The 21730-nt window shown below is 39.7% G+C and overlaps 1 protein-coding gene across 1 annotated transcript in view; it reads right to left on the bottom strand.

The window, feature by feature from the left end:
- Positions 1 to 21730, bottom strand: part of pcsk5b (proprotein convertase subtilisin/kexin type 5b) — a 328288-nt gene that overhangs the window by 70752 nt on the left and 235806 nt on the right. The gene's annotated exons all lie outside the window — the stretch shown is intronic.

The following is a 21730-nucleotide window of genomic DNA, read 5'->3' as shown; positions in this document are numbered from 1 at the left end:
TTATATGTTACAAATATCAGTGCTAATAACAATAGACCCCGAGTTTATTTTAAATAACGATGCATTTAAATTGCATTACAGTGGATTCCAGTTAATAAGTAGCTGCTTATTTGGAACAATTCTTCAGAACAAAAGCTAATCCCTTGATTTATTTGGGACACTATGCCATTCATTTGGGACTGGAGACTATTGTTAAACAGTTTCTAACTAGTGTCAGTCGCGTGAACTAGTGTGGCCATTAGACATTACACCCTGCTTAGAGTGAACTTCTTAAAATATTATCAGTTGGGGCATGTGTTTGTGTTCAAAAAGCAGTGCTTTTTGTCACTGATAGTTGGTGAGAAAATACCAGCAAGAAAATTTAGGTTTCTCCCCACCCCCGCACTGTAATTTCAAGCATTCAGGCTTGGAGATGTCAGTAAGAGCTGAGAGTGAAAATGAAACGATTTCATTATTTCAACAAGTTAGTTACCTGGAAGAATTTGAAAGTATCAACAGCCATCTTGCATATTACAAGTAAAATGAAGATTCAGAGAATGCAATCATCGAAAGCATTGTATGAAGGTAGCCTATTGTCTGAACTAAATTTGTTCATTTATAATCAATCAAAAGAACAGCACGGTGTTTTGGTTGTCTGTCATATCTGACAATGATGGTGAAACTAATGTGGGAGAGTTTTTATAAGTAAAAGAGCCATTGCACTGGGACAGCTCCATTCTCTTGTCCCCTGAAGTCCAGGTCCAGTGTACAAGTAGTGATCACAAACTGAGTTCCTCCTTGGTTGCAGCAGACAATCATGATTTCTTCTGTGCCTTATCACACCCTTCCTTCTCCATGAAGTATTACAGAACCACCGTCCTGGCTGCTGGATCTCACTGCTGATCTCATCCGCAAAGTCTGCTGAGGCTGACTTCACATGCTAGGACAGGCAGGGAGCCCAATGGGTGTTCTCACCTGGTTTAGCCGCCTGTCAAAGCGGTGTACCAGGGTGTAGCCTTTGTTGCATTCAAATAGCTTCTTAGGGTCACAGGTGAGAGAGAGCTAAGTGTCTGGGGATCAAAGGTGAGTGAGCTACCCCAGAATGGATATGACAAGCTCCTTTATCTGAGGTAAAATGGCTCCCTAGTCACGCCATACATGGCAGATTACACTGGAAGAACTCCCCTGTGGACAACTCTCAGAAATACACAATTTTATAGTACTGTAGTATTGGTAGAGTTCTAATTTGTTCTGTATTTCATTTAAATACACAATTTGTTACTCAGTTAAATATAGTTTGTCTTTTTTTTATACCTTTTTAAATTATTTTCATGAAACTTCAGCTAACTGGGGCAGCTGCTTAATCAGAGCAAAATGTACTGGCCCTGATGTGTTCCAATTAATAGGATTCCACTGTATTTCACACTTCACAGCCCCCACAGAGATCTAATGCAAAAACTCACCTCTAGGAATGCTCCTTTTGTATGAATTTAGTTTATTTTTTTTTATTTTTGCCACCAGTATTCCTCATTTTGTTTCAAGCCAAAAGGTGCTTAAGGAGTAATATTGTTGGCAAAAGGATTTTAACAATTGCATCCAACTAAATTTTGGTAGAAAGTAGGAAAAGCGAAGTTGATTAGAATCCTGATCACTGGCTTTTGCCAATGATTCCAAATGGGAATAATGCAAGATAATGTTCTCGAGGAGATATAGATGCAAATTTACTAACTGCTTGTGGAAAAGAATGCCATTGCTGAAAATGTTCCATAAATTGTTGAAATCTCTGTTGACTCTGGAAATCTATGGCTTAGTTGAATGATGGAGTACTGTTCCCTGAGTGCACATTGAGACCATTGGAACAAAGCAATGGACAGGATAGTGAGAATGAACGGGAAACTGCAAAATAACATCATGTAAAGTATACAAAGTCTAATAAGCTACAGAAAGTTGTAAAATTTGTCAGCCCCATCTTGTAGTATCTGTAGTATCCAAGACATCTTCAAGGAGCAATGTGTCAGAAAGGCAGCATCCGTTATTAAGGACCCCCATCACCCAGGACGTGCCCTCTTCTCATTGTTACTATCAGGAAGGAGGAACAGAATTCTGAAGGCACAGACTCAGTGACTCCAGAACAGCTGCTTCCCCTCTGCCATCCGATTCCTAACTGGACATTGAATCTATGAATATTACCTCACTTTTTTCTAAACATTATTTCTGGTTTTGCACTATTTTTAACTACTTAATATACATATATACTCACTGTAATTGATATACTTACTTATTTCTATATTATCATGTATAACACTAGACTGCTGACGCTAAGTTGACAAATTTCATAAACAAATGCTGGTGATATTAAACCTGATTCTGATTCTAAAAAATGGTTTGAAGAATTACAAATTTAAGAATTGTTCTCAGAAACAAAACCATCATCATAAAAAAATACTGCAGCTGGCAAGTACACAAATATTCAAGGTCACTTACCAGTTCCAGTACAGTTTTGGACATAAGATGAATAACCTTAAAAGTGCCTTGTGAGTCAAGTATTTGTTTATGTGTTAAACCATCATGTTGGTTCTTGATTAGGGATCAACGTTGCTTATAACTCTGCATATTTTAATAACTATTCTGGATTAGTTTGATACAAAATGCCTGTAGGCATATTTTTTGCTTTTTTGAAAAACATACCGCGGAAAATATTCATCAAGTTCATTCCTTGCTGGAGGGTAATTACAATTTAATGTTTAAAACAATCAGCATTTTGGAAGCTGTACTACAGCCAATAATTAACTTGGTTTATGTTCATAGGCATTAACATTCGCTCTCAGATTAAAGCACTTTAGTGTTACCAGAAGAGGTGCTCAGACTATGGAATTGGTTGTTCATAAAATGCTCAGATACACATAAATTAACCCAGGGTATGTTGAGGACAATAAACAATCTATTGGAGGAACTCAGTGGCTCAAGCAACATCTGAAGAGAGAAAGGAATTGTTGATGTTTTGGGTCAAAACCTTGCATTGGGAGTCAGACTGGGAGGGATGATAGCCAGTATAAAGAGGAAGTGACGCAACAAGGTGGACTGAAAAGGAATGAAGGACGATAAGCAGGGAGTAGAGGGGGAGCTATAGATATGGGTTTATTGGAAATAACTTAATTTTAACAAATCATTCAGATTACAGTAAATAGTGCAATTTCTTTTTAGTTACCATTTAATTTGTTTATTTTGTTGTTAATACTAAAGGAATCCTTAGTCAGAAAACAAAGAGTTTATTTTTTTTGAGTACTGGATAACACAATTCCAGAATGCCTTAACAAATTAGGAAAAATATATAATTATATGTAAAATTGAGAGTGCATTAGATGTCATGAGAAACAACAACAAGCTCATTGATTAGCATTTTGGTTGTGATTTATAGTATGTGGTGTTAAACTATAATACTCAGAAGATGGTTACAGAACTGAAAATCACTAGTCTTAGCTATCCACATTAGTACACAATCTGGTCTTGTGATAATATATAGTAATCCTTGTTTAATTACACTTCAGATTGCAAATGGAATTCATGTGCAATATTGTTAACTGAAATACACCTGAAGCTGATTTTCAAGTTACCTAGTTAAGGTCAAATACAATTAAGCTTTAAAATCTTCCTGTAATGGTATTATATCACTATTAAAATACACATTACTTAAAATTTCTAGAATGTGAATTCATAATGTCAATTTTATTTTATAATATACATAGCTTTATTCTGTCATACGACCAGCGTTATCCTGGAAAAGACATTTGTTGGTTTAAGTACAAGCTATGATGCTCAGTTGAAGTCCTGAAATGCTGTAATTCCTAATATAAAAGTAGAAGAATTTTCCAGGGTCTTGGGACAATGATTATGAAAGGCCAGTGGGCAGGATGGAAATATGTCTCTACCAAAGGAGGTGCAAGGCCTCTGCTAGCCTGTAGGTCACCCTGGGGCAAGGTGTAGCACCTGCTTAGCCACCCAATCAAGGTGATGTGAAGCTACAGGAGCAAGTGGTGGATGGTCATGTGAGCAGCTGGTGCATCTATCACAAGTCCTAGTTATGTGACTACTGACAACAGGCAGACAATCTCTGAAGAGTATAGATAATAGCTGGGGTCACCTGTCTTGTAAAGACACTGCCCAGAAGGTGGCATTGGCAAACCACTTCTGCGGAAAAACTTGCCAAGAACAATCATGATCAGGAGGAGAAGATGGCGGCGCGATGGCAGCACGCACGGACTCCCCAGTGATGAATATCTGTAATCTGTCAAGTAGGGGACCGTGCACAATTCTGATTTGATGAAGATGGACTTGAGAGTACGGAGGAACATCTGGAAAACTTCTGAAATGCCCACTTCGCTGCTGCTGCTACTGTGTAGTAACCAGAATCTCCGGAGCAGAAGGCCCTGAATCCTCAGTTTTGCTTGTTCCAGCAGCCGGGGCAAGGTTGAAGGCACTCTGCAGAAGATGTCTTTGGTCTGTCCTGTTTTCTGTGATATCACTCTGGAGAAACATTGTATCATTTCTTAATGCATATATGTGTTTCTAAATGACAATAAAAGAGGACTGAGTGTTCTCATAATCTAATCAACATCATATGACATGGCAGATACCGATGATGATCATGAAAGATAAGTGATAAATTTCCAATTCAGGATGAATTGTGACTTATGATGTATAACAGAGAACATGTTCAAATTACTTGTTATTCTTGTCCTTGTAGATGGAGCTGATAGGTGTCACAAAAAAAAGTGGTAGTGCTATTGAATGTATGAAAGGTGGTAGATACTATCAAGTCAGCTGCTCTCTGTGGTGGGGTTGAGTTGCTTAAATATTGTTGTAGGTGTATTCACCTAGATGAGTAAAGGGGATTCTGCCCCACTCCTAGTATGACCCACTGAAGATTTTGGGTATTCATGAAAACAACCACCTGCAAACCTGGTCCATTTCAGCTGACCCCCACTATTAAGCATTTTAGTGAAGGGTATAACAAAAGTAATGTCACTGAATATTGAAGTGAGTGGACAATAACTTTCAGAGTGGGGAAAAGATAGCAATACTCATTCATTTCTCATTCTCTGCTACTTTGTATAGCATGTATGTTACTTCTCCAGTGTCAGCCTATACTAAGTATTGTCCAAGTATTCCTGTAAGCATGCAAAGACGGATTCATTGGCTAAAGAAATTGAACATTGTGTACCCAACAGCAAGAATCATGACTTCTGACCTCATGATGGATAACCTTCCAACACGAGGTCAGAAGTCAAGATGGCTGCTGTTGAAGCAACTGAAGATGGCTGAGTTAGTGTAGTAATCTCGGGATTGCTGCCTGTGCCACGTGGCAGTGAGGATAGGAATAGAATGAAATGGTGGATAAATACATGGCTGAAGAATTGGAGCAGGGGGCAGGGATTCAGGTATCTAGATCATTGGGACCTCTTCTGGGGCAGGTGTCACCTGTACAAAAGGGATGGGTTGCACTTGAATCTGAGGGGGACCAATATCCTTGCGGGCAGGTTTGCTGGAGCTGTTGGGAGTGGTTTAAAATAATATGGCAGGGGAGTGGGAACCAATATGATATAGCTGAGGATGAGCCAGCAGGTTTACAAGTAGATGATGTAATGTGTAATATGAATGTAAGGAAGGACAAGCCAGTGATTTGATACAACTGTAGACAGAGCAAAGAGTTAAGTTGTACCACAGAGGCAAAATTCACAAGGGCAAAGAACGCAGGACTGAAGGCATTACATTTAAATGCACATTACATTCAGAACAAAGTAGACAATCTCATGGCACAATATGAGATTGGTCAGTATGATGTTGTGGGCATTGCTGAGTTGTGACCGAAAGAAGGCCATAGTTGGGAGCTTAACATCAAAGGTTTTACTTTGTATTGGAACAACGGGCAGGAAGGCATGTGGTGATGTAACTCCATTGGTAAGAGTTGGAATTACATCTTTAGAGAGAGGTGACATAGGGTCAGAAAACATCGAATCTTTGTGGGTGGAGCTAAGGAACTGCAAGGGTAAAAAACATTATGGGAATCAGATATAGGCCTCCAAATAGTAGCCAAGATGTGGGGGTTGAGATAGCAAAGGGAGCTGGAAAGGGCATATAATAAGGCTAATGTCACAATTGTATTGGGGGGCTTCAATATGAAAATTAGGTTTGTGTCAATTGCATGAGGGAGAATTTGTTGAATCCTTATGACATGGCCTTTTTTGAGCAGCCTGTGCTTAACCCTCATAGAGGAAAGGCCATCTTAGATTGGGTGTTGTGTAAGAAACCCCAATTTTATTAGTCAGGAACCCTTAGGAGGCAATGATTGAATTCATACTGCAATTTGAGGGGGAGGCATCACATATACTGCAATGGAATAAAGGGAATTACAGAGGCATGAGAGAGGAGCTTGCCCAGGTGGATTGGAGGGGGATACTGGTGGGGATAACGGCAGAACAGAAGTGGCTGAAGTTTCTGGGAATAGATCACAAGGGGCAGGATAGACATATCCCAAGAAGTTTTCAAATGGCAGGGCTAGGCAACTGTGGCTGACAAAGGAAGCTAAAGATCACAAAAAAGCCAAGGAAATGGCATTCAGGTAGCAAAAGTGAGTGGGAAGTTGGATAATTGGGAAGCTTTCAAAATCCAACAAAAAGCAAATAAAAAGCTTTAAGAAGGGAAAAAATTAAATATGAGGGCAAACTAGCCGATAATATAAGCAAGATACTAAAAGTTTTTCAGTTATATAAAGAGTAAAAAGGAGGTGAGAGCTGATATTAGACCATTGGAAAATGATGCTGGTGAGGTAGTAATGGGGGACAAAGAAATGGCAGTTGAACTTAATAAGTACTTTGCTTCAGTCTTTACTGTGGGAGACACTAACTGTATGCCAGAGGTCCATGAGTGTCAGGGAGCAGGAGTGAGTGCCATTGCTATTACAAAGGAAAAGTGCTAGGCCAACTGAAAGGCCTGAAGATGGATGAGTCACCTAGACCAGATGGACTACATCACAGAGTTCTGAAAGAAGTTGAAGAGTTAGCAGATGCATTGGTCATGATATTTCAAGAATCACTTGATTCCGGCATGGTCCCAGAGGAAAATTGCAAATGTCGCTCCACTCTTTAAGAAGGGATAAAGACAAAAAAGAGGAAATTAGAGGCCAGTTAGCCTAACCTCAATGGTTGGGAAAGTGTTGGAATCCATTATGAAGGATGAGGTTTCGGGTACTTGGAGACTAATGATAAAATAAGTCAAAGTCAGCATGGTTTCTGTAAAGGGAAATCTTGTCTGACAAATCTGTTAGAATTCTTTGAGGAAGTCCATCCTGTTTGTTACAAAGGAGAGGCAGTGGATGTCACTTAATTGGATTTTCAAAAGGCATTTGATAAAGTTCCTCACATTACATTAGATTCAACTTTATTGTCATTGTTCTGAGTACAGATACAAAGCCAATGAAATGCAATTAGCATCTGACCAGAAGTACAAAAGAATATTATTTACAAAATAACTGCAAATAAAAATCCCTACAGCATACAAATATAAAAGTACTGAGACAGTCCAATATGGGTGCAATACTGCTTAGTGCTGTGATGTGAGGTTCAGCAGGGTCACAGTCTCAAGGAAGAAGCTTTTCCTGAGCCTGCTGGTGTGGAAGCAAAGGCTCTTGTAGAGCCTATTGGATGGGAGGAGAGTAAAACATCCACGGTGAGGGTGAGATGCATCCTTGATAATGCTTTTTGCCCTGCCCAGGCAGCGTTTATGGTAGATGTTCTCAATGGTGAGCAATTGGGTGCCGATAATCCACTGGGCAGTTTTCACCACATGTTGGAGTGCTTTGCAGTCCAATACGGGACAATTGCCATACCACACTGAGATGCAGTTGGTGAGTATGCTCTCAATGGTACAGTGGTAAAAGTGCGTCAGTATCCTGGGACAGAGGTGAGCTTTCTTGATGCTCCACAGGAAATAAAGGCGCTGTTGCACCTTTTTGATCAGGATGGAGGAGTTCAGGGACCAGGTGAGATCATCAGAAATGTGGACACCAAGGAATTTGAAGCGATACGTGCTCTACTACAGCTCCGTTGATGTAGACGGGGACGTGAGTGTGGCTCCTAGCATGCCTGAAGTCCACAATGATCCCCTTGGTCTTCTGGCTGTTAAGGGCCAGGTTGTTATCGGCACACCACGCAGCCAGGTGCTGGACCTTGTCCCTGTCAGCTGTCTATTTCACATGAGGCTACCTAACAAGATAAAATCCTATAATGTTACAGGAAACATATTGGCATGGACAGAGGACAGGTAGGAGGCAGCAAGTGTGAATAAAGAGGGCCTTCTCTGCTTGGCTGCCAGTGACTAGTGATGTTCTTCAGGGGTCAGTATTGGGACCACTACTTTTCCACACTGTTTGGCAATGATTTAGATAGTGGAATTGATGGCTTTGTGGCAAAGTTGCAGATGAGACAAAGATAGGTGGAGGTGTAGGTAGTGCTGAGGAAGCAATGTGATTGTAGCAGGGCTTAGACAAATTGGAAGAATGGGCAAAAAGTGGCAGATGGAACAGTGTTGGGAAATGTATGATAATGCATTTTGGTAAAAGGAACAACTAACTACAGCGAAAATTGAGGGGTGCAGAGGGACTTAGGAGACCTTGTGTAAGACCTCAGGAAGGTTAATTCACAGTGTATGTTTGGACAAAAGCTATGATGATATCTGAAGCCAAGAGATAATGGCAAAACCCCCACAACTATCAGGGAGTAAGTGCTATTTTATAGCACTGTCAATAACATCTGCTGTCATTTTGTTAATGATAGAGAATAGACTGATTGTCCACAATAGCTGGACTCGATTTGTCCCGTTCAGAAAATGTGAAACACAAGCTTTCCCCATTGTTAGGTAGCTGCCAATTTTGCAACTGTGCTGTAACAACTTGGCCAGAGGTGCAGCTGTTTCTTTTTAGTGTAGTTTTTTTTGGCATTATTTCCAGCATGCCACTTCATAGGCTTTGCCGTATTCATTGTTCTCTTTCCTTTTCTGATATCTCATAAGGTTAATCAAATTAGCTGGAGACTGAACTCTGTGATGTAGACACCTCAGGAAAAAGCCAAGATGGATCATTCATTCAGTGCATATGCTTGAACATGGTTGCTAAGAACATAAGCAGGGGCAGGTCACTTCTTGTGTATGCTCCATCTTCAATAAGATTACTTACCCTTCATCATGGTACTAATTGCTTGCACTAAGCTCATATAATTTGATTCCCTACATCCATTTCTGTTGATTTTTTTTATTGGATATATTCAGTAACCAAACATCCATGGCATTCTTAGGTTTAGAATTACAAAGAATGATTATTTTCTTGGTAAAGAAATTTCCTCCCTCCTGTTATTTTGAGATCACAACTTCCATTTCTAAAACACCGTTGAACACCCTTTGCAGATAAGACAACATCCCAAATCAAAAAGAAAATCTAATATTAGATTTTCAAACAGAGTAGAGGTCCAATCTGCTTACCTTTCCTCAGGCAAATCTATTTTAGCAATCAATCTTAGTAATCTAACTGTTGAATAATTAGTAACATCTATTGGATCTGTTCAGCATGCTAGTAGTTGTGTATTGCAGCTTGACCAGGGTAGCACTTCATTTGCTTGTACAACTCCCAGCAAGTCAGGTTCCAGACTTAATGACAATGTTAGAATGGGAGGTCTATCAGGGTATGAGATTACAGATTATGATAGTGAAGGTTTCTTCATCTGCCAATATTGATGGTGCTTCATTGATGCTGAGTGATCAAACCTGTTTTGAGACAATCCCTTTTGTACAACATGATGGAAGATGGACAAATGTCCAAAGGAGCCTAGGACAATATCTGAACACAAACGTGTTCCAGAGTTTTGTTATAAAACATGGCATTAAATTAGGTACAAATATTTCCCAATAGAAATATACGATGATTACATATTTGCATATCTAAAGCAATACCACTTAGTTTAAGTAAAGAAGATTTTTGGAGAACTTTTATTTCATTTGGAAAAGGAAGAATATCACGAGAGCAAATCAATAGCTTGGTGGTGACAATGAAAAATGCAGATTTTGGAAATAAATCAGAAAATGCTGGAAAAACTGAACTGGGCAGGTAGCATTTGTAGAAAGAGAAACAGTTAACATTAGAATGGAAGTGAATATTGTTTTGTATTGCAAGGCTAGTCTTGAATTGTCTTTATTTCCTCTCCCTGGAATTTCCATTGTGGAGTCTCCTGACCAAATGTGTACATTGCACATCTACATTGGAAGTTAGGCATGAACCAGCTCATTGTTTGCTATCCAAAAGTTTTAATCCAATTTAAAAAGGATAAATAACTTACCAGGAACACAATGTATCAGAACTAGTGTTTTGTGTGCAGCCTCTTACTGTAGTTTAACTGTAAAATTTACCAAGAAATTAGCATATTTTCAACATTTAGATGCCTGATCACCTACACCCTCCTGGTAATTGTATTGTGGCTGTAAATATGATAATTGACCTTTTATGGAGTACCCTATTTATTCCATCTGAAATCCATCTTGCTTTTATTCCCTAAGGTAACAATACAGTATTCTCAGCACTGTGGTAGAAGTGACCTGCATGAATGTGCAGCTAGCTTTTCCTGCATGACTTTCCTTTCTATAATGAATTTGTCACTAAAAGCACAAGTAACATTGCAAAAATTGAGGAAGAAAAATCAATTTAATAACAAAATTTTCAGATAAAACCACAGGTAAAGATTAACATTTTGAATGTGAGCATTCTAGTTACAGAAATAAAACTAGAAAGGATGGCTGAATGTTAAATTTGTTTTGCAAACTTTTTTTAAAATTGCTACACACAATAATGTATATTCCTTTATTTAGCGACTAATCATATACTTACTGCCTTAAAAAGGCAGAAGAATTAAGAATATCTTTCAAAAAGGAATTGAAGGGAAAACCAAATGCCAGTGAATAGAATGAACAGCTCTCACAAAAAGACAGCACGGCCACAATAAACTAATTGTCCTCTCGATAATTGAAAAAATATAATGCTGCTTGTTGTGTGGGGCTTTTTACATACGTTGACAGTACTGGCAAAGCTCATTTCAGACAGATTGGTTGGAGCAGCCAAACATTGAAGCAAACTGTATGCCTGCAGATACCCAACTAAGAACTTGTACTGAAGAAAAGCTAACCTGTGATGGTGAAATACAACGAACAAGCCACATTGAGCTTGTATGTGGTAAAACAGGAGGACCAGCATTGTGGGGATGTGAGTGGCTGAGACAACTACAACTTCATTGGCAATCCATCCACCATTTGCACGCCACATCCCCTGCAATGAAGCCACGTGAAAGTGAATTAAGGAAGGTTCAGGAAGTTGCCACAACTGTCTCCATTCTGTACACCATGAAGTGTTGGCCAGAGGACAAACAGGTGTTGATGCCAACCTCTGCGCCTCTGGAAAGCATATTGGACCAAGGAAGGGTCATGCTGCTTAGAGAACTTGTGAAAGTGACAAAAGCAGTAATTCAACTACAATAGTTTTCATAGACGATGTATCTGAAAAAAACTTTTGATATGTTAATCAGGCAGTTACTTGGGAAATGTGGCTTCGTGTTAAGCTGGAAGAGATTCAAGGAGCTTCAGAAAAGTTGCAAGCATTCGGCTTTTGTGAGTATAAAGAACCAGAATCCACTTGGTGTGCATTAAGGTTATTGCATGAACTTCAAGTGGGAGACAAAAAGCTGCCTGTCAAAGTAGATGCAAAAACCAAAGCCCAACTGGTTGAATGGAAGGCCAAAAAGAACAGAGTCAATAGAGATATGAAAACAGCAAGTTGTTCGATGATGTTGTGGATGAGGAAACAAGGAGGAGAGAGCAGATCATAAAGGGAGCAACAGAAGGATTAATAAAAGAATATTCCAGTGAACTAAATACAGCTTCCCAAGATCAAGGTGCACAAACTAGAAGCAAAAGGAAGAAGATGGCTACTGCTGTCAGAATCACTTCCTGCAGTCTCAGAATCAACTCCTACAACCACCAGAGGAGGCCTCAGAAGCTAAGATGGTTTTCACAGCCACTTCTCACCTGCCAAGCAGAATGACCTCGTCAGGAAAGATGTTATCCCACAAGAGGAAGAAAGTGCTTACAGCGATTAAATCTCTAGGCCTGAATGGGGCAATTTAAAAACGAGAAAAAATATGCAGATATTGGAAATCCAAGCAACAAATGCAAAATGCTGGAAGACCACAGCAGGCCAGGCAGCATCTATGGAAAAGAGTAAACAGTCGAAATTTCGAGCCAAGGCCCTTCATCAGGACTGACAATTTAAAAGTTATTATAGCTGAGGTGCATTCTGAATTGAATTAGAGCTTATAGCTAAGCAGAGACGAGTGTTGTGCATTTAATATTTCAGTAATGTGAGTAACCTTGTAAATGTTTTGTCGATAAAGAATCCTTTGTTTAAATAATTCATCACGGGTTATATGTATAAATACATGAATTACAAACACACTATCATGTACACACAAAATAATCTGCAGATGCTGTGATCAAAGCAACACTTACAGTACGCTGGATGAACTCAGCACGTCGGGCAGCATCAGTGGAAATGATGAGTTGACGTTTCGGGCCGGAACCCTTCGTCAGGTTCCGGCCCAAAACACCGACTCATCGTTTCCACTGATGCTGCCCGACCTGCTAAGTTCATCCAGCGTACTGTAAGTGTCACACTATCATGTGATACTGCACCCTTGCTTAAAGTAAACTCAAAGTTAGACCCATATTTCCAACTCCCATGTCTTCCTTTGAATTAAAGTTTTGAAGTTACAAAACATAACAGTGCTAATCTAGATTTCCAGCATCTGCAGAATCTCTTGTGCTTACCGTAATTGCTCTTTCCTTCTGTTCTCAAATTCTCCTGTAACAAATGGTAACATACCAATTGCTATCCATTACTTTCAATGACTTTATGTAAAAGGACACTGAAGTTGCTTTAACATCAACGTTTCCCTTTCACCATTTTAAAATACTGTGCTTTTTATTTTGTGTACCAAGGTGGAATGACTTCCCATTCCTCTGCATGATATTCCATTTGCCTCGTTCTCATCAATTCTCTCAGCTTGTTTATGTCTTATTGAAAGCCCTTCAAATTCCTCTCCTTCCTTTAGTCCAAGTTGGCTTTACATCATCAACAAACTCAGCCAACTGATGATATAGATTATGAATAGCTGGAGCCCAAGCACTGATTCCTACAAGTATCCACAATCCCCTAATTGGTTTACTCAGGCTCTTCTTTCTGGTCAATAACCAATTCAAGATTTATTATCGAAGAATGTATAAATTATACAACTTTGAGATTTGCTTGGTACCCCAAAGCAAGAAACCCAAAAGAACCCAACTGAAAAATAAATAAAAATGAAAAATAAAAGACGAACATTCGATGTGCAAGAGAATGGAAAAAAAACAAAATCATGCAGACCATTGAAATGAACAATAACAGCATTCCAAACCAAAACTGAGTCCTCAGATCTGAACCCCACAGCAGCCCGTAGTAGGCCCAAAGCCTCACTTATCAGTTCATCATATTAGTGGGCATGGAGTACAGCAGCTGGGCTAGTCTCAGTGCCATGGAGAGAAGAGGGACTCTCACAGAGAGTGAGCGAAATTGGCTCTCACCTCCAAAATGGACCGGCATTTAAATAGTTAGTCCTGACGAAGGGTCTCGGCCTGAAAAGTCGACTATACCTCTTCCTATAGATGCTGTCTGACCTTGTCTGACCTGCTGCATTCATCAGCAATTTTTATGTGTGTTGCCAGCATTTAAGTAGTCTAAACTGCACAGTGTACATCACACTAGGACCCAGCTGCAGCAAGAGGCTTGGGGCCTAGACCACACCACCCGGTGACTCACTTGGGCCCAGATTCTGTCACCCAGCCCAAAGCCTCTGTCAAGCTCTTCAGACCAGCTCAGCACCTAGAGCAATCCAACCTCATACTTGGGCCAGCTATACGAGCATTGGAACTCCATCTGCAACACCCCACAAACTCACTTCACCATCACTCACCCCTTCACTGATTGCAGCGATAATTTAACAGTTTACCACAGAAAAGGTATTTTTTACTGATGTTTTTAGTCAGATTTCTCATTTTTTTTTAAAAAAGACTACCAGAAGTTGTCGCATATGTTCAGTAGCACCATCTTAACTGGAAGTGCCTCAATCCATACTTGTATATTAGCCTCAATTCCATGTGTTGACTGATCTTGAGGGATCTAGTTGAAAGCCTTCTGAAAATTTTAATATTCCAGCATTCATTGGTTCCCTTTAACCTAACCCATTCGTCACACATCTAAAGAACTCCAACAATCGAGAAACTGCAGCCAAAACATCAACTGTCTATTGTCTTCCATAGATGTTGCCTGACCTGTAGATGTTCCCTCAGAAATCATGTTTGTTGTTTCAGATATCAACATCTGCAGTCTTGTGTCTCAGTGCAGAAGATCATTGGCCTTCAACAATAATGTCATTAGGCAGGCTGAACAATCAATTGGAGTGAAGAATGTAAACTTGGGAATAAGAGGCCTGAGTTTTATAATATTTGTAATATTCCCTCTAGAGAGATTCAGAACATGGGCAGTTTTTTGAAGTTGAAAAAGAATGATTAAAAGCCGGGCACTTTGAAAATTATTTTGATGAATTAGATTCTGCACATTAATGCAAAACTTGAGTTGCTCATGAGTAATCGCTTGTTTGGTATGCTAATAAAGAAAGGCGAATTAGCTTCTTCACCTAAATACTGAACAAGGCATATAAAAAACGATCTTGCAAATCCGGTGATCTCTATCTCACAGAACAGCTCATTACTTTGGGTAGTGCACAAATGCCTGAAACTTTCTATGTTAAACAGAATGTGTGACACAGTAGCATAGCAGTTATTGTAATGCTTTACTGCTCCAGCGATCAGGGTTCAATTCCCATCGCTATCTGTAAGGAGTTTGCACGTTCCCCATGTCCACAGATGTAATCCATTTTCCTCCCACATTCCAAAGACATACGGGTTAGGATTAGGAAATTGTGGGCATACTACATTAGCACCAGAAGCATGGTGACACCCGTGGACTGCCCCAAGCACATCTTTAGATGCTGTTAACTGTTGACACAAAGTGTTGCATTTCACTGTATGTTTCGATGTATACAGTGTCTATAAAAAGTATTCACCCCTTTGGAAGTTTTCATGTTTTATTGTTTTACAACATTGAATCACAGTGGATTTAATTTGGCTTTTTGGACACTGACCAACAGAAAAAGATTCTTCTTCCAGCTGACTTCGGAGTCTCCCATATGCCTTCTGTCAAACTCTAGGCGAGATTTCATGTGTGTTTATTTCAATAGTGGATTTCCATTTGCCACTCTCTCATAAAGCTGCAACTGGTGAAGCACCCAGGCAACAGCTGTATGCACAGTCTCTCCCATCTCAGCCACTGAAGTTGGTAACTCCTCCAGAACTGTCATAGGTTTTTTTGGTGGCCTCCCTCACTAGCCCCTCTCTTGCACAGTCACTCAGTTTTGAAAACAGCCAGCTGTAGGCAGAATTACAGCTGTGCCATCTTCTTTCCATTTCTTGATGATTGACAACAGTACTCCAGGGGATATTCAGTGACTTGGAAATTTTCTTGTATCCATCTACTGACCTGTGCTTTTCAATAACCTTTTTGCGGAGTCGCTTGGAGTGTTCTTTTGTCTTCATGGTGTAGTTTTTGCCAGGATACTGACTCACCAGCAGTTGGACCTTCCAGATACAGGTGTATTTTTACAACACTCAATTGAAACACCTTGAGCGAACACAGTTCTTCTGAAAACAGATCTCCATTTAACTAATTATGTGACTTCTAAAACCAATAGCCTTCACCAGTGATAACGGTGTGTCAATATTAAAAGGGGTGAATACTTATGCAATCAATTATTTTGTGTTTTATATTTGTAATTAATTTAAATCACTTTGTGGAGATCTGTTTTCACTTTGACATGGAAGAGTCTTTTTCCGTTGATCAGTGTCAAAAAAGCCAAATTAAATCACTATGATTCAATGTTGAAAAACAATAAAACATGAAAACTTCCAAAAGGGGGTGAATACTTTTCATAAGTTTAACTTTGCTTGTTATTTACAGTGCTTAAGACTTTTCATCTTTAAATTATGCACATGCACACTTTGGGAGATTGTTTCTGATGCAACATCAGCATCTTATTCTGCCTTCCCAGATATATTTCTTACATCTCACTTTGCTCATGTGTCATTAAGCATATTAATGATTTTATTTCCTTACTCATTTACAAAACAAAGTCAGTGGTATCAGTTTTACTCACTATGCAGTAAGAATCCAGTTTATGGGTGTTAACCTGATTAGTCAGCTATCAGGGAAGAGAGACTGCTTAATATTTTGTACGACTGGGTTTTGAATAATCAATTGCTTTTTGAATCTCTGAGCTCTCAACTGTTCTACTCAGCATTCCCATAGAAAACTTGGACTGACCAAGGAAATTTGAATTTCTGCACAATTTACAAGTCATCTTCTCCCAGTCAAAATCACTATTAAAAACTGCCGTCTCCTCAAACCCATGCTCCTATAAGAACAAAGAACACAGAACATGTTCAGTGTAGTTCTAAAGCATAGATTGTTCTATCCATGATTATCAGAATAGGCATGAAGAGACATTCACCTACTATGATACTGAATTGAAAGACTGGGCAAGCCTGGCCTCACTAATATAAAATATTTTGTTCTTAATATTAATTTTGCAGAATTCATTTACTGTTGCCAGCATATTACTTGCTACAATTAATGTGAATTTATGACTTATTTCATATTAATCTGGCAAAATGATTATGAAGTTGCTGTACCTATTGGAAACTATCTCATGGAACATATTAAATTTCAAGAATAGTTCAAATAAGATTCAGACCAATCTCCAGGATGAACTACTAGCAATGTTTCAAAATACTCCTCATACAAAAGTGCTCTTTTTTTTTCTTTCAATCAAAGGTTGCATATCATGTTGTTACTACTTTTCAGTAGCTGTAAAATAGCACAATGAACCAAACTGTTGTGTTGATTACAAGTCCTGTCAACTATCATACCATCAATTGTGGACCAGCTACTATTACTGACAAACCTTTTACCAATTTACCATATACAATTAGTACTGTAGCCTCGAATGAATTAATTCACTTAGTTAAAAACAAACTATTTGACAAACACCAATACATTTAAAGATAGAACCATAAATATTGAAGCAAAAAAGCCATTGGCCCTAGCATTTGAATCAATATTTACTCTCCACTGTCACACAACTAGTAATTTAATTATCAGCAAACGATAACCCAGAATGTCACAGGCTTTAAGTCTGTATGAAAAATGAAAAAGCAATCTGTCAAAGCAAACGTAACATAGAACCAGAAACCTGGAAGAACTATTAAATTAAATAATCAAATCAGTCAGAAGAATTTGCTCAAGGTGGCTGGTCTTTACGCCCTGTAGAGCAGTTGATATTTTCCGTAGGTGGGCAGAGTGCTGAGCACTTCAAATGTCAAAGCAAAAACCTTTCTGGCCAGTTCCTGTATGACACACTCACTAGTAGACTAGGGAAGAACACGGATGACACAAGCCAAGTGTCTCTTTAAATTTCAATCAGGATTCAAAATTCATCATTATAATTACAATTCACATGAGAGAGAGATATGCTTTCGACAGTTGATTTGGCAACCCACAGGCCGATTCCTACAGAAATAACTCTGGAATGTCTGTGCATATTTATGGAATAGTAACACTATCAAACCAGCTAATGTTATATTTTCAAATGAAGACTTGTCCTAAAGTTTTTGCATTAGAAACGTTTAACACTCAATTCTTCCATGATTGTTGATGGGAATTGAATTCTGAAAATATGTTTTCTTTATTAATAAATGAGCTGTAGTAGTTTAAATAGCCAGCCAGTTGTATAGTAGCATCTGCACTGGACTTCGAGGTGTGTCCCCTGGGTACAGATCTAGCCTACTCCTTGCATGCTTTCCATCCATGCTGGATTGAGTGTCGAGCTAGCAATTTGGCCTCAAAAACAAAAAAAAACAGGCAAAAAATGCTAAAGTCACGGCAAGGCTGCCATCTGATGCACTACAAGGCGCTGAAAAGGACAATGGTAGTTTAAAATAAAATATAAAAGCAAAAATCAATTGAGTTTCAAAATCACATAAAATTAAGAGTCGGGGAGAACACAAGTCAATGAAATTAAATGGTTTTTCTAATGATTATTGATTTCATCTTCCAAAAGTCTCTTTACTTGCTAACAACTTTGTCCAAATAGATCTGCATAAGTACAACACACACAAAATGCTGGAGGAACTTAGCAACGTATGGAGGGGAATCAACAACCTATGCTTTAGGCAAAGGCTCCTCATCAGGTCTCTTAGTTTACGCTTCAGATAAGTTCTTTTTGGAGATAGACGGATTGCTAGTGCAATTAATGTAATATTTGTATTAACTTCGGCAGGCAAAATCTAACTGCAACTTGTTGCATTTTCAACTTTTAGAAATTTATTTTGAGATTGTGTTTAATTACTGCTGTACAACTAAGAAAGCCAGATGCTGGAGGAAGATGTATATCCAACTCTATGATGCAATCCAGAATCCCCGGTCAAAAACCTTCATCTTTTACTTTATTTATTACATACCTTCTTCTGTAAAACAAAGGCTTGAATGTTACATTCATTATGTTTTATGCTATGTTCCTTCATTCTTTTGACATTTCACCTTGACATTCTGCAAAGGTGACCTTGACCATCTCAAATTGCCCAATTTAAGTAGTAACTGCATACATATATTCAAGTTGTGCACATTCATCCATACAAGGGTGTTTAAAAATTGACGAAGCAGCTTTGAAAGAATCTATTATTCAAACAATTTTCCACAGGGTCACATTTCCATGTCATCACACACAATAAAAAAAACTTGGTATCAGCTGTTGGATCTCATGGGGTTTCAGAGAGCTCGAAAAGCTTGCTTATGCAGGATAGCCTTGCAGTAATTTTACAATAGTCATGCATCTCGTAGCCAACATACATTTAGGTACATTTAGATCATAGAACTGAGTCATCACCTATAGCACGTTACTTATGAAGGGAAAACTTTGATAATTTCTTATACAAGTGTCAGTTACCACACTCTCCGGTCGAATGAATGATGACATGCTACAGTATTGTTATTATGTTGTTTAAAGAGATGCTGAGACATTTTCTAAGCAATCTGCTGCTCTGGAACATTGAATGGCATATGCAATCATTCCCTTAGGCTTATGCTTTCAGTCTTCAGCAATCAGGCATATTTTCACTATTATTTATCAAAACCTGTTAATAACTTTGCATAGTAGTTCATTCTGTCACAGCCAAGGAAGGCAGTCACTGATCAAAATATCAAGGTCCACATGCAACTTAAATGGGCGTCATCGCTACAATAGACAACATGGGCCAATGGCCCTGCTATGTACTGTTAAGGAAAGAATGAAAGGCAGGTCACTACGGAAAGAAACAAATTGTTCTAACCAACTTTAAAAAAAGTACAATTGCAAATATGCACAACTTTCTTTACATATGAAAGTACAACTTAGGAGGGCCATTCAGTTCCTCAAGCTTGCTTTATTTGCTATGATTATGGCTGATCTGATTTGTAACTTTAGCTCATTATTGCTGCCCCTTCATGACCCCAACTCCGAGAATTTTAAATATCTAGCCACTCTGCCTTGAAATCGCTCAAAGACTGCTTCCACTGCACTCTCAGGAAAAGAGCGACAAGCCTAAAAAAAAAAGCTTCAACTTAAGGTGATACAAGTTCAATCCTGACCTCTAGAACAGCAGAAAATCTGCAGATGCTGGAAATCCGAGCAACAGACACAAAATGCTGAAGGAACTCAGCAGGCCAGGCAGCATCGAGGAAAAGAGTGCATTCGACGTTTCAGGCCGAAAGCCTTCGGCAAGACTGGAGAAGAAAAGCTGAGAAGTGGATTTGGAAAGGTGGTGGAAGGGGAGAGGGAAACACAAGGTGATAGGTGAAACCTGAAGGGGGAGGGATGAAGTAAAGAGCTGTAAGTAAATTGGTGAAAGAGACAGAAGGCCAAGGAAGAAAGAAATGGGAGGAGAAACTCCAAAGGGAGGCGGTGGGCAGGTAAGGAGATAAGGTGAGAGAGAGAAAAAAGGGGGTTGGAAAATTCTGAAGTGGGGAGGAGGTGGGGGGACATTACCAGAAGTTTGAGAAATTGATCTTCATGCAGTCAGGTTGGAGGCTACCCAAATGGAATGTAAGGTGTTGTTCCTCCAACCTAAGTGTGGCCTCATCATGAGAGTGGAGGCGGCCATGGATATACTTATCAGAATGGGAATGGGAAGTGAAATGTAAATGGGTGGCCACCGGGAGATCTTGCTTTTTCTGGTGGATAGAATGTAGGTGCTCGGCAAAGTAGTCTCCTAATCTACGTCGGGTCTCACCAATATACGTGAGGCTACACTGGGAGCACTGGACACAGTACATGACCCCAACAGACTCACTGGTGAAGTGTCACCTCACCAGGAAGGACAATTTAGGGCCATGAATGGTAGTGAGGGAGGTGATGTAGGGGCAGGTGAAGCACTTGTTCTGTTTGCAAGGATAAGTGCCAGGAGGGAGATCAGTGGGGAGAGACAAATGGACAAGGAAGTCGCATAAGGAGTGATCCCTGCAGAAAGCAGAATGATGGAGGGAGGGAAAGATGCCCTTGGTGGTGGGATCCCATTGGAGATAGCGGAAGTTTCGGAGAATTATGTGCTGGGTGCAGAGTCTGGTGGGGTGGTAGGTGAGGACAAGAGGAATCCTATCCCTGGTAAGGTGGCGGGAGTATGCAGTAAGAGCAGACGCGTGAAATGGAAGAGATGCAGTCGAAGGCAGCATTGATGGTGGAGAGAAGGAAATCCCTTTCTTTGAAAAAAGAGGACATCTCCTTCATTCTAGAATGAAAAGCCTCACCCTGAGAGCAGATGCGGCACTGACAGAGGAATTGAGAGGTAGGAGGTAGAAACGGGAGGCGTGGGGTGTGGGAACTATGAGGTTGGTGGTGGTGGATGGGAGATCCCCAGAGTCAATAAGGTTGGTGATGGTGTGGGAAACAATGGCCTGGTGTTCCTTAGTGGGGCCCTGTTCAAGGAGTAAGAGGAGGTGTCCGAGAGTTGGCGCTGGGCCTCAGCAAGGTAGAGGTCAGTACGCCAGACTACAACAGCACCCCCCTTATCTGCAGGTTTGATGGTGCTCTCCAGGCCTGTCGAAGGGTTTCGGCCTGAAACATCGACTGCACTCTTTTCCTAGATGCTGCCTGGCCTGCTGAGTTCCTCCAGCATTTTGTGTGTGTTGCTCCAATCTCGGGAGTTGTTTGGAATTTGTGTTTGCATGGGCTTGTGTTTTGCTCTCATTTCTTCCAACATTCCAAAGATGTGCAGATTGGTATGCCAATGAACTAGTTCAAATTGTCCAGAGTGTTCAGTTAAGTGGTAGAAACTGGAAGGTGCTGATGAGAATGCAGGGAGAATAGGTAAAAGTAAAAAAATAACTGATAACATTGTTAACATTTCTAATTATATGCCATAGCCTTTTGTGGATAATGCACTAGGATATCCAAATGCTTTGCATCTCAGAGCTCTGCAATCT

This window comes from Mobula birostris, chromosome 17 (assembly GCF_030028105.1).
Source record: "Mobula birostris isolate sMobBir1 chromosome 17, sMobBir1.hap1, whole genome shotgun sequence".
Classification (NCBI taxonomy): Eukaryota; Metazoa; Chordata; class Chondrichthyes; order Myliobatiformes; family Myliobatidae; genus Mobula; species Mobula birostris.
Note: the sequence above shows the minus strand (reverse complement) of the source record. Positions and strands in the feature narration are given on the sequence as shown.